We start from the raw sequence: 15,183 nt of genomic DNA on the forward strand, positions 1-15,183 counted from the left end.
GAAGCTTCTCGCTCCGTGACACCGGTGACGTTACAACTCGGCCGCACCACATTTAGAAGGCGCATTGCATTATGCACAGTGTGTGTGGTATTTGCCCCTGAAACTTTGAAGGGTTGCAGCTTCAAACTTAAAGTGATAGGAATGTAATTTAAATTTATGTAAACACAGCTGGTGTTACTGATTCCAGTGCGTGATAGATTCTACTATTGTTCCATTTAAAAATTGTATCTTTTGCTGTAACTCTTTGGATAATAACACAATAAACTATATTCATAGCGCCGCAGACAGTGTAACGTTTCTTATGGTGACCTACCACAATAAATATTTGCGTCGCCTATTACTTCGTAACTTACAGAGGCAAACACATTTAGCGAAACATCCTGTGTATTCCACAATTTATATAATGCTTGGACTGACAAGTCACGAAGTTCACATGACTAGCTTTTTCGGTTACAAATAACAAGTTTATTTATTTATTCAGCCAAAATTCTTGTAAGATACGTCACTGGTCTGCAAATATTTCTTCTCCCCACGCCAAACACACACACCAACACACACACCAACACACACATACACACTGCTGCAGAAAATCAAATATAGGTTGCTGTCCTTGTTGTTCCACAAGCCTGTGAAAGAGCGCCTACTGACTACTTTTTTCAGTGATAAAATGAAAACACACTAAAATAAAATGATGCACAGTAGCAATCACTCCACGATAACTGTGACAGAATGCTCCTGTTCAGAATGGCACAGTGGAAGTGGGGCAACCATGGAGGTAAAAATTAGAAGGAAGTTGACATTATGCCAAAACTTGAAGCTGATGCCCACCACATTATATAACCGGAAACATTATGTTCACTGCATTCATACTTACATGGCTCACCATGGTGATACTTCCCTGTAATGTCACTCTGACTTGCATATGCCCACTTTAGACTGTTGGGAATATCTTTCAGTTTTTGTGGTCATATCCTAAACAGCTTCTGGTGCTTTTATTGTGTGGATATATAGTTGTTTTATCAAAATGTCAGCTTGCATCATTTACAGCTGTACTGATCTATCTGATCGTAATCTAAAGTTTAAACGAATCATATTTCATTCATTAGTGGAGTCCTTCAAGCAATATTATCTTTTGTTTACATGAGTCATGGTTGCACTTTTTGTTTTTATTCTTTCCTGTTTTTCATTGCCTTCCAGACCTCAAACTCACTGACATCCGAACCACACTGTCTCGTCCCCACACAATGCATGGCTAAGTCATTGTGTTGATTATTCCTTGCAGCATGGCATGCCTTAAATTCCTCGAGCCAGTAATTATCCATTGTTCATATTTCCTCCCTCTTTAAATAAAAAAGATTCTGGCTTTAATAGCCAGAGACAGCTGTCTTGTGTGTGTGAGTTTTGTGCATATGATTGTATCAATGTGTGCATATGCTTTGCGTCCTTTGTGATGAAGGCTTTGGCCAAAAACACATGTGAACACTATTTTCGTCGTGCCTGCCTGCTGTTCGGTGTGTGAGTAGCAATCTATCCATTTCACAGTATAGTTATTCCTTCAACATTCCAGTTGTGATATGTTTTTTATTCCTGAAAAATTGACTGTCACAGGCGAGAAATGTTCTGGAAAAAGAAGAAAATAGGCTACTGTTGGAAAGGTAGGCCTATACATTACACCAGTTAGGCTATCATTTGTAAAAATGACTTACATATATTTTAAATCAAAATATTCATTTTAAGGGGTCTATCCATTTGAGATCAATCCCTTATTCTCATTTATAGTATTGCTCAGTGCTGAAACACATCTAAAAAATTATGTTTTTTTGCCTTGTAAAATGCTATTATTTGTCACTCACTGAAAGAGGCATCAGAGTGAGGAGATGCGTAAACTACGGTGAAACGTATGCACTGGCAATCTAATAAAACAAGAGCTATATTTTGCATGGAGGTAAACATATATGCACTTCTGTTTCTTTGACATTTCAGTAATCGTTAACTTTGCTGACATGCACAAGATACAACAGCATGCCCTGCTTCTTTTCTCATTTTACATGTGCATTAGCAAAGAGTACTTTTTTTTTTTTTTTTTGCAAATGTGAACATTAAAAATGTTGTGCATATGAACTGAAAGCTGGAAGTGTAACCAACAAGAAGCAGTACTACTAAGCAAACAAGCATTGCATTCGCGGTGCCAACTTCATTTGCCATTGGTACAAACACAAAGAAAGTGGAATTAAATGGATTATGAAACCATGCTTTTCGCATATATCAAAAAAAATCAAGGTTCATTAATGAGGCCTCAAGTGTCGTGTACCTTTTTATTTTATTTATTTATTTTTTTTGTCATCAGCGTTCTGACTAGTTTAATGCAGCCCGCCAAGAATTCCTCTCCTGTGCCAATCTCTTCAACTCAGACTAACACTTGCAGACTATGTCCTCAATTATTTGCTGCATGTATTTCAACCTCTGTCTTCCTCTACAGTTTTTGCCCTCTACAGCTCCCCCTAGTACACTTAAGTAACTCTCTCATGTCTTAACAGTTGTCCTATCATTCTGTCCCGTCTTCTTATCAGTGTTTTACATGTGTTTCTTTCCTCTCCGATTCTGCACAGAACCTCCTCATTCCTTACCTTATCACTTCACCTAATTTTCGATATTCGCCTCTAGCACATCTCAAATGCTTCGATTCTCTTCAGTTCCGGTTTTCCACAGTCCATGTTTCACTATCATACATTGCTGTACTCCAGAAATACATGCTCAGAAATTTGTTCCTCAAATTAAGGTCAATGTTTGATACTAGTAGTCTTCTCTTGACCAGGAAAGCCCTTTTTGACATTGCTAGCCTGCTTTTGATGCCCTTATTCCATCCGTCATTGCTTATTTTACTGCCTAGGTAGCAGAATTCCTTAACTTCATTTACTTCTTTGTCGTCAATTAAGTTTCTCTCTGTTTCATTTCTCATACTTCTCATTACTTTTGTCTTCCTTTGATTTACTCTCAATCCATATTCTGTACTCATTAGATTGTTCATTCCACTCAGCAGATCATGTGATTCTTCTTCACTTTCACTCAGAATAGCAAAGTCATCAGCGAATTGTATCATTGATATCCTTTCACTTTGAATTTTAATTCCAATCCCGAACCCTTTTTTTTTTTTTTTTTTTTTTGTTTCCGTCATTGCTTCTTTGATGTACAGACTGAACAGTAGGGAGGAAAGACTACATCCCTCTCTTACACCCTTTTTAATCCGAGCACTTCGTTCTTGGTCGCCCACTTTTATTACTTCCTCTTGACTCTTCTACATACTGTCTTTACCCATCTCTCTCTTTAGCTTACTATTATAATAGAGCAAATACGAATTCAAGATCAGAAAAACGTTCCAAATTGCCTTCCTGACACTCTGTTATTCATGTAAGTATTGTGATTTATATTGTTTATAACTACTGTTGCATGACAGAGATAATGAACAAGAAGCAATCGTAAACAGTAGTCTGCTAACGTTTCGGGTTATTTAAGATGGCGGCAGAGTCTGTGCACTCCGGCAGCTTCAAAACAATTTTCAGTGTAAGTCTGTAGAGTCATCTCCTTCTTTTTTTACCTCTATGGGCACTATGAAGTACAACCAAGCTGAAGTTTTTGTGTCATGACGAAAGTTGCGTGTCTGAAGTAACAACACTAAAATCTGGTAGTTAACACATGCAACTGTAGTATGTTCACATCTAAAGCACTATGCTATCTGACACCAAATCAAATAAATTTCGTTAATTTGAGTACAATAGAAAAGAACAGGTTATTTATTCACCTTTAAACAAATTTATATGTAATCAGACTTAGCATATAAAATTTACTCTAGGAGACGCTATTCTATTGGTTATGCAAAGCACAAATGCGAGAAACTAGATAGGCTACGCAATAGGCTGCAAGTTGAGACTTCCATGATCAAAATCAAGGACTGGACCAAAAGAAATACACGTTATCCAACTTATTAGTTCATAAACCGAATTAAAGTCCATTTCTACAGCAACTGCTGTGATCTGTGCCGTTGCAGCTCGGCAATTTAGCGCAAGCGTCCAAAGACGTTTCTTTCATCGGAGATACGAGTATTACAGCAAAACCTCTGGTTTTAACACGACAGACATAGCTGAAGGCCATGATCAATCGAAATAATTAAGTACTGGGTATTTATCCAAACTAAGCACAGACTGAACATGTGGTCAGACCGTCCAGTATCGTAAACATAGCGGTCTCGGACACAAAATTTACCAAATTTACGAGAGAAAATAAAATGGTTACATTAAGAATTGCACTAATGAGATCGAGGAGTGGTTAAGTATAGATCCCATATATGTAATAAGCCAGGAGCCACACTCACATGGCATGTAGTGTGAGCACTAGCCATCAGTGTTTGTACAAAGAAAACAACATAGAAATTTTAAAAAAAACTTGCAGAAAACACATTTCAGACAATTCATCTTAATGTTTTAACACGAAAGAACATCATAAAAGCGAAATATTGTTACTACTGCCATGCTCACTCTGTCTGCATGACATGTGGCGTGAACACAACACATGAAGAAACACGCCATAATAATTATGTAAAATGTACACCAACACAACTCCTATCCTTAATCTACAGCACCTCCTATCCTTATTTGCCCACAAAATGAATTCCTATGGGAACTAAAGGTGCCATATGTGAAAGGCTCCAAAATGTGCCCTAATACACATCACAAAGAAAAGACCATAAAATATTAATTTCTCACCACTAAATTTATCCTATGCATTGAAATCATTTCCACTATAGCGAAAAACAACCATACTGCTATCTGCTGTCCATCTTAAAGCCCCAAGAGGTATTTGTTCATACTAGTACAAAGCTGTTTTGACTATGGGCTAGAAAAGCACTCAGTTTGCCAAAATGAGAGCAATTATTGCCCCATCAGTACCTCTACCCCTAAACTGGAACCAACTACAATGCCTAGAAACGTATCAATTAGAATATGACGTTTTTTACTATATTTTAACATACTGCAGACGCAACACCTCCACAGCTCGTACCCTCTCCAGTGCGCTCCAGCTAACAGTAGCACTCCAGAGGGTTCCTGGCCAGACCCAGCGTCCCTTGTTCGAATCGCTCACTCTCATGCGCTAAGGGTTGATCAATGCCTTCTCTACTCTATCGAACTGACCTGTCTCAAGCATTGTATGAGCATCAGCCAGCACTGCATGCAACAAAACAATTCTCCTGTGCTTTGTGAAATTAAATCTTTATTTCACATCCACAAAAATGAAAACTTGCAACTAATTAACCAGCATACTTCATCACAAATCTAGTTCGCTATCCTTCAAAGTTTATTTGATTACCATATTTGCATTCACCTTTGTTTCTGTGAAAAGAAGAGTTCTGACATTCTCACAGCATGAGACTGTAATACCAAGTGATTATTGAGTGACCATCAGTCTCTCATGAGAGCAACCAAGTTGAGAAACAAAATCTGGAAAAATGAAATTTTCACTCTGCAGCAGAGTACGTACTGATATGAAACTTCCTGACAGATTAAAATTGTGTGCCAGATTGAGACTCGAGCTCCCAGTTTTGAGTCTTGGTCCAGCAGGCTGTTTTAATCTGCCACAAAACTCCAACAAAATATTTTTGAAATGCTTACTCATTACCTTCACTAACCATTAAATGAGTGCAATTCTGTGGACATACATACTACATCACTTGTGAAAATATTCCCCACTTCACTACCATTTATTTTGGGGGACGTAGCAATGAAGTATCAAATGTAACCTTCACACAATGATATGTTTTTGCAGAATAAAATTTAAATGTTGTTCCAAAAGACTTCAAAGCTGTGTCACGTTTTGTAAGAATGACAGAACATATTGTGTTGACAAACTGACATGACTGTTCTCTGTTTAGACCAGATACAATGTTAAGCACTGAAATAGTCTCTTTATCTATGTAGTTCTTCTTCTGCAAGGCCATTATCACAGGATTCAAGTGAATATTTCGCTGCTTGAGGCGACTGTTTGGCTGCTGAAAGAACTTGATTTTCTTCCTGTTTTGCATATTTACTTCACACACAGTGTACAAATTTGCCATTTATATCTTCGTTGCCATTTATATCTTCGTCATACCAATGCAGAAGTTGTCACAGATTCAGCCAAGTAAAAAAATCGATGCAATTTGCATGTTTATTTACGTATATTACACGACGTTCGAATTTTCCTTTGCATGAGTCTGCATGTGCAAGATTCGTGTGCTGATGTGACATTATAGGTGCTAATATTTTATTGTTTGCATTGATTTTACATCATCTTTCATTGATTATGTTGATACTCATGTGTATCGTGATGAATTGTCAGATACTGAAAATTTACAAGTGACGTGTAAATGGCAAATTTATGGTTGCTGTAAGCTTGGATATTTTTGGGATAGATGACATGAGTCTCCCAAAGGGATTAATAGTAGGAATTTTAGAGATATTCAATGAAGATGATATTGATAGATCAACATATGATCACAGTCTCAAGCAAACCGTCACTGCATCTGCACTATGCACCAGTGTTGGTCATTTCAAGGACAGTGAACAGGAAGTTATCAAAACATTGTTACAATACTTAAACTTGTTTAGCTCAGATGGATTGTTACTAGCAAAACTTATAACAAAACGGCGCATTCCAGGTGTACAAGTGATATACATAATACAAAAATAACCATAGCCACTGAATTCATAGCTCAACAGATAACTGAAAGCATTATCGGACATTGCGATAGTCCCTGGTCAGCCGTTATTGTCACTGTACCAAAAATGTCATCCAATGGAACGAAGAACTTCAGATTCTGTTGTGACTACTATTACCAAAATGCATGGAGTATAACAGATGCGTATCCAATTCCAAACATCATGGAAATGTTACGTAACTTGGAACAGTGTAACTATTTTTTGACACTGGATCTTACAAGTGGTTATTGTCAAACTGAAGTATATCCAGAAGGTAGGCCTAAAACAACATTGACAACACTCTCAGGTCATTGTCAGTACCACAGGATTCCATTTGGATAAAAAATGCTTCTGCCATACACTTGTGCTTGTTAGATAACGATATACTAGTTCATTCAAGAAATTTAGAAGACCATGATAAATGTTTGGGTGAAGTGTTCAGCAGACTGAGAACAGCTAGCATGGAGAAGTGTCATTTTGCCCAAACAACAGTTAATAACTTGAGCATATTATCAGTCAAGAGGGAGTGAGGACAGATCGTTGCTTCACATCATCTGTGTGTGATTTTACAACACCACAGATAACAAAACAGTTGCAATAATTTCGTGGTTTATGTTACTATTATTGTAAATTTGTAAAGAGATTTTGCTGAAATTGCACAACTTGGTTACTTTCAAGGGAATTAAGTTGTTATGGACAGCAGAGTGACAAGAAGATTTTAAGAAATTAGAGGAAATTGTATTAGTATTCCCTGATTTAGAGAAGGAATTAATATTTTCCTGTGATGCTAGTAACAGTGCATTAGGTTGTATTCTGAGTCAGAATTAGAATGGAAAGCAACACCTGGTGGCATCTAGGCAGCTAAACAAGGCTGCACGAAATTATGAAACAATCAAAAAAGAGATGTTGGCAGTAATATATGGATTTCTTATTTTCAATGTTATTTGTAAGATCAGGAATTTAAAGTGATAACAGATCATGCATCCTTGAAGTGGTTGTTAGGCGTAAAATACATGAAAGTCGGTTAACAAGATGGCTTCTCAAACTCAGTGAGTCTGATTATGAAGTGACTGACAAGCCAGGAATAAAGCATACCAATGCAGACATCCTAAGTATAAAAGTAGTGGGATTACAGACATCAGGTAAAAGGTACAAATGGGTGACAGTGAATGTCAACTGTTTAAAATGTAACTTCAGTTTGTAATCCATAAGGGTTTAATGGGTAGGTCCACAAAGCACTTCCCACACATCTTGGTTCCCACAACTATCAGAAGCGAACTATTACAACAAGTGCATGGCCATATATTATCAAGTGATGAAGGTAGGAGGACAACTGACAAACACAAGGAAAGACGATGTAGTGCTACAGAGCAATATGTCAAAAACCCCATCCCCTTTGTGCAGAGAACAGATTTAAGTCAGCAAGAAATACAATTGCAGAAATTATGAGAAGCTAAAAACCATTTCAAATGGTATGACCTGATCATTTTTCTGGATATGTAGTAATGGTCGCAATTCTGAGTTAGTAAGCTAATACTGTTGCAGAGACAATGATAAACAACTGATTATTAAAACTTGGTATACCAGAGAGCATAATCACAGACCAAGGAATTACCTTTTGTTTCGTATCCCTGTGCACTTTGATTTTATATACAGTTTGATTGAATGTAACAGAATGTTATTCATTAGATTGGTAGTAATAAAATTATGGATTGAGCTTTTATGATCTTTGGCTATAATACAGTTTATATTGCATAGCACTTTAAGGAAACCAAATGTTGATTATCGTTGCAAACACAAAAGATAAAACACAGTTCTCACTACTGGTTTCTGTAGTTGAAATTTTAACTTTGTGCACTCTGACCTATTATGTGGGGATATGCACAACACTAAAATATTTCCTGCTGCGAATGTATGATTGTTAATTTGTAAAACTATGTTCTCATAACTCTGATCTGGCTTGTTAGAAATGAAACACTGTATCATTACTGTAACTGATTACGAAACTAAACATGTCTTTCTCTATTTCAGTCTCTGAAATGTACTGAAAATTACTCTTATTACACACACAGAAGTTACAGTATACAATGTTTGCCAACCATAAAAGCTGCAGTGGATTTTTTAATATTTGATCACTATTGATTGCCCCAGCTAACACAAGAGCATGAAACTAAAAATGAAAATTATTTTAATATTATTAGCCAAACCAGATTTCAAGGCAGCAGTCCTTGATCTCACACAAGTATAGTTTTAACTCTCTATTTTACATAAATTACTTATATCACTAATACGGTACTAGTAGTTGCCCATGTCCATCTGTAAATGACATAAGAAAATCTGCAGTTCTCCTCTGTGGTGTCCCAGAAGCTGAAAGAAATAATTTTAATGTTCAATTACCTGACCACTTGGTTGCGGGAAAACTGCTTTCATTCAATTGTAGTCTGAATTTGCCGTGGTAGCGGCTTCCGCGATCGTGGCGCAGCACTACGTCACTACAAGTGCTAAATTCGCTGAAAAGGGCTAAAAATGTGGGATGAAATACTGGGCAAGCGAGCTACAAACTATTACAAGTATTTTTTACAATTTCTATATTCAGAATTAACATAAAATTCAAAGTACACACCTTTTTTATACATCAGTGTCCAATGGCGTCTTTCTCGATCAAAAAACTAGTGTTTGAGAGAGCATCACAGGCTCTTACAACATTCATGGCTACGAGAAGACAGAGAGAGTAATGTCTATGCCTTCGCTATTTATAAGCAATTATATATATATCTTTGTTATATTTTTAATTATCATCACATGTTATTTGCAAATAATATAATAATATTATACAAACATAAAAATGCAAAATGATTACTTCTTTTATACAGAATCAACATAACTAATAACATTTCATACATAAATGAAGTATAAGAACACAGATAAATGTTTTTTGCATGTATTACACAGATTTTATAAATGTCTTGCCAGGAGACATCACACTTTGTGTTCGATCTGATGAAACAGTTACACCATTTATTGCAAATCAAGAAGAAAAGTACCAGTCTGTTCCATCAGTGAATGGATGAACGAAAAGAGTTCACCAGATGGTATCAAAAGTTACATGGATGATTAGTATGTTGAGTGGGACACTTATTGATGTTTTGTACTGAACACATATAATTCAAAAGTTTGCACAGGAAAAGGTCTTTCAACATACATAGCTGTATGGATGGAAGATGCTGTCACCTTTTAACATCATTAACCAAAATTAGGGACACAATATGAACCAGTAAAACAAATTGCAAAATGGTTAAGAGAAGTTTGACAGAGGGTAAACCATTTTAACACTAGCGCTTTGGAAAATCAGGAATGTATTGGGCAACATGCAAGTCAATTACTGCAGTATGGTATAGAATAGTGGTTATCGCCAGCAGTCTCTTATAACCCGAAGGGCGAAACAAAATAATTCCTAACGAAGTGTCAAGGACTGTGTCAGGTCGTCGAAATGAGTTCACAGATAAATGTAAAACTGCAGATACCGATAAAGACATCTGTACTTCATGTCAGTACAGTAGAGTTACGCCTGTTAAATGAGTTCATTACCAGAAAAATAGAAGTTACCTTTGAAAGTAAAAGATACATGTAATGTACCATATGAAAGTAGTGCTAAGGGAAAACAGGATGAGTCTACACGTTTCATACTTCAGGTATACATGGTTTATGTTGGATGTATGTTAGGGTAATTACATTAACATTATTTTTCATCTGCTTGTCCTTGATTTTGTAGATATACAGTACTCTGGTCCGAACAAGGGAGGGGATTGATGGTCATTTATTTTTATTTGCAAAAGGATTATCATGGGCATAATATTACTAAATACTACATTTGGACTTTCCTGCAGGATTGCAGCGCACTATATTTATAACAGAAAAATATGTAGCCTTGTTTAAACACATACTTACTGTTGAAGTAAGTACTGACCGAGCTAGTTTACACTTCACCATACAGTTTCTGGTGGTAGGCATAAACGCACGACATCGATGTTTTACAATCCATCCATATCCTTCTAAGTGGTACACAATCAACATATGAGTGGAAATAAAGACTCAAGAAGTTTTATTGGACTCAGAACGGAAATATGCTGATGTATTTATGGACATAGCAGATCTAAACAACTCTGTCAGAGAGTGTTATATTTGGCCTACCAGGATAGTTCTGACTATTGAACAGGCATCTGAAATACAACTATTTCTTGGAAAAATGGAAGCAATACACTGTAAAGCCCAGCAATACATTGTAAAGCACAGCAGTCATATTACCAGAAAACTGGAGACCACAGGATTTTCTCCATAGTTTCACCAGAAACAGTGATTGTCAACTGTTACACAAATGTAAAATCAACAGCGATGACACATTTAAAACTGCAAAAAAGGGGATTACTGGCCAACAGAACATAGTGTGACATAGATGGAACACAGTTTCATCTCCCAGCTCTTATCACAGGAACTTTCCTTAACAAAACCTTGGATTCTAGTTTATTACACTATTTAGACCACTCAACAGTCTCAGGAAATGGAAGAATTGTTGGACTAGAGCCAGAAAGATTCTACCTGGGCTTAGTGGCTTGAATGGTAGGAAATTCCCAGTACCTGATGGATTCTTTTTTAAATAAACAAATTTTGTGGCAAATTCCTAATTTTCCCTTTGGATAACCATAAACCACTGTCTCCCAGTGACTGAATTTTGGTTTCTGTTATCTGTCAGAGTGCACTGAGGAAAGCGACTGTTGAGGAGCACACCAAGCATCTCATGCGCTGCCTTTTTACACCCACCATCCTACTTCCATAGAGTGCCTTCTGTATTAGTTTGTTATCTTGTGAGGATTTTATGAAGCCTAGCGCAAGCAGCTGTTTCTTCCACTTCCTCATTGAATGTCTTCCAGCACAATATTTTCGATTGTTTAATCGCAAGGTTATACTTGGTGAATGATTCCTGATATTTTTTACTTTTCTTTCTCGCTTGCAAAGTTGAACATTTTTCTTATTTTCTTCCACTGCAATTCCAGATTATTGTTCCCGTTCATGCATTTGTTGGTGATTGGACAGTTTTCTGAGTATGATACCATAACGACAGACGTCACTTATCTCCCATTTCCTCAAGATACCTTGGATTTATCATTGAAGTTTTGACTTCAGAAAAATATGAGTGTACGGCTTTCCTACATGTTCTAGTACATTTTGCTAGGATTCTTACAGGCCGTGGTCTGTTTAGCACGCATTTCAACCTCAGAGTTAATGTACATGTGGTCATGTAAGGATGGCTATAATGTCATTTTTGACATAAACACCCATTAAGGTGGAATCAAAAGTTGTGTCAGTTATTTCTTCTCTTCTTCTATTCCTGAAAGTAGGTTTTCTACCCCTATTTAGGATCTCTAAATTGCTCTGGAACAGATTCTGAAGTAGGTCTTCACCTCTGCTGTTGGTGTCACTGCTTCCCCACACCAGGTTGTAAGTGTCAACATCACAACCAATCAGCTGTGAGTAGCTGATGTTCAGTCTCCTTACTTTTTGGGAAGCAGGAGGACTGTCCTTGTAAGGAAGGTAAGCTCAGGCCAATGCAGACTGACGTGTGGTTCCTTTCTGACACTGTTTCATACTGATGGCCACTAAGTCCTTGGAACTAAAGTCTGCCATGCCATAAATTCCACTAATGAGATAAATGCATGTTTTGGGATTTTGTTATATTTCTAGTATAAATCACCTTACCATCAGTTCCAGTTCCTTTCTTGAACGAAACCCAAGGCGACAGTGGCCTCTTACTGTGTTGCAGGTTTATATGCAACAGTTGCAGTCACCAGCATGCCATGGTAGCTTCCAATATCCTTGATTATCCTGACAGTAACCTACAAAAATATAAATACAGCTTTAGGTCCAATTCTCACAGTGCACTCAGGGATACTTCATCATCTTCCACCACAAGGATTTGGTCACCAGATACAAACTTCTGGTTGATTACTCTCCAGCCCTGTGTCAAGACTCTGGTTCTGCACCTATACTTTCTGAAACTGAGTGTGTGAAGGAGCAACCTAAAGAAGTTTTAGTGCTCAAATTGTAATCTTTGCCGTCTTCGATAGTTCATCTGCTGTCTTAACCAGTAGCTTCGGCTTCTCCCATGGATGTATCTTGGGCACCATCTTCTTACGCCAATCCCCTATTCCTAGCCACTGAAAAATAAAGATTAGAGCAGCTGTGTCGAGACCGACCCTCCTGAATTAAGGACATAGACTTGCGTTTCCACCACAGTCCAAAAGACTGCAATATGAACTAGGTTCTCCTGTTGTGAGGTGATACTGACCAATTGATACCCCTGTTGGATAATCACCATCTTAGAAGCCAAGACTGCAGTGCTATAGGTCTGTTTCCCTATTTCTTGTCTCTGCTTTTTATGTATCTAACTACTTTGTTCCCTGCCTTGTAGGTGGAAGAGTTCTGTATACCTCATCCTCTCTGAGACAGATCTTCCATTTATGTTTAGATGGTAATACATTGCCTTCTTTTCTTTTTGTTCTCTGTGAATATTTCTCTTCTGAGCCCCAGACAAGGATTTGACCTTGATCTGATCCAACTTCTTTTTCCACTTCTTGGACTGGTCTATCCAGTCGCAGGAACAGCTTCCATCAATTCCAATCCTGATGGTTAAATATTTGAGGCAGCAGTAGCCAGTCACGACACAAGTAGCAACAGGGATGTAACCGATTTTGTGACTTTTACGAGTTCCTACCAGGAGCGAATTTTATAATATCATCTGTGTACTTTAATAGTTTACTTTCATGTGTTTCTGCGTGTTTATTTAATACCTAAAAGTGACAGTTCTCGCGTTTTCGTTTGCATCGGAAAGTAAATCGATTCTGCGACATATTACAAGTTCCTAATCAGGAGCGAATTATTTAGTTTCACCTGAATGCTTCAGTAGTTAGGACTTGGATCTCTGCGTGTTAATCTAATTTATTAGACACAGTTCTTGCGTTGTCGTCAGGGTCTACAGCAGAGTTTTGCAGCACATGCTGATAGTCCGTCTATCTGCATAGTTTAATTTTCCACGATCTTTAGCGTGGACAGGGACTGCGATTGTTGTGTGCGGATGCGAGCCGAGTTGGTGACACTTCGCTGTCAGCTTCAGCCTGTGATGGCTTTGGTTATACAGCTTAAGGCTGCAGTGAATGGACACCATGGTTGTGGGCCAGCCATGGGGATCCAATGGACGTCCAGTACGGCCGAGTCCTCCGATCGGTCTTCATCGGTGGACAGCCCAGTCACTGCTCGCACTGAGGTTGACCCCTCACCTATGTTCGAGAGGGAGGTCGCCCCCGGGCGTAGCAGGTTGCGAAATACCTCCCAGGCAGCCGCACGTAAGGCCTCCCCGGTTTGTCTGACAAACAGGTTCCAGGCGCTGTCTGCGGCTGACGCTGTCGCTGAGCCAGATGCTGTCGTCTGTCCTGTTTCAGAGGAAACCTCTCAGCCCGCAAGATCTTGACAATCACAGAGGGTGAGATTATTGATAGTTGGAGCTCCAACGTTAGGCGCCTTATGAGGCCCCTTAGGGACATGACTGTCAAGAAGAGAAAGAAAACCAATGTGCATTCCATGTGCATACCATGTGGAGTCATTCCAGATGTGGAATGGGTCCTCCCGGATGCTATGAAGAGCATAGGGTGCAGAACTGCAGGTGGTTGCTCACGTCGTTACCAATGATGTGTGTCGTTTTGGATCAGAAGAGATTCCCTCAGCAGGTTACCTTCCATTCAGAAAGTGGGTGCACTCAGTGACTGTTATGTCGCTTATAAATTGTAGAGTCCAGCAATCAGTCGTCCTTTTTTAGATTTTATTACGCAGATCCAGATTTCGGCTAGTGGCTAGCCGTTCTCAATGCACTACTTTCTATCCTCGATGCATGTAAGAACTTGTTGTTTGGGCATCAGTCACATTTCATTGAGTACTTGTATACAATACAATGACAATACAATGTGACTGACGCCCAAACGATAAGGACTTATATGCATCGAGAAATAGCGCATTGAGAATGGCTAGCCACTTGCCAAAATCTGGATCTGCGTAATAAAATCTAAAAAAGGACGACTGATTGCTGCACTCTGTAATTTATAAGATTGTCTCCGGTTTCGAGCGGCTAACAGAAGTGGTAAGAGTTCCAATCTTGCTTGCAAGACGAAAGCAGAGCAGAACATTTGTAGCATAGTCGACAGGAGCGATTGCGGACCTCTGGTACAGAGCCGAGAGAAGGGTCTGAATCACAGACTCAGACGGTTCTGCGACCGTGTAGGTTGCAGATTCCTTGACTTGCGCCAAAGGGTGGTTGGGTTTCTTGTTCTGCTGAATAGATCAGGTGTCTACTGTACGCAGGAGGCGGCTACAAGGGGAGCAGGGGCTGTGTGGCGTGGACTGGGCGGTT

This window comes from Schistocerca piceifrons, chromosome 8 (assembly GCF_021461385.2).
Source record: "Schistocerca piceifrons isolate TAMUIC-IGC-003096 chromosome 8, iqSchPice1.1, whole genome shotgun sequence".
Classification (NCBI taxonomy): domain Eukaryota; kingdom Metazoa; phylum Arthropoda; class Insecta; order Orthoptera; family Acrididae; genus Schistocerca; species Schistocerca piceifrons.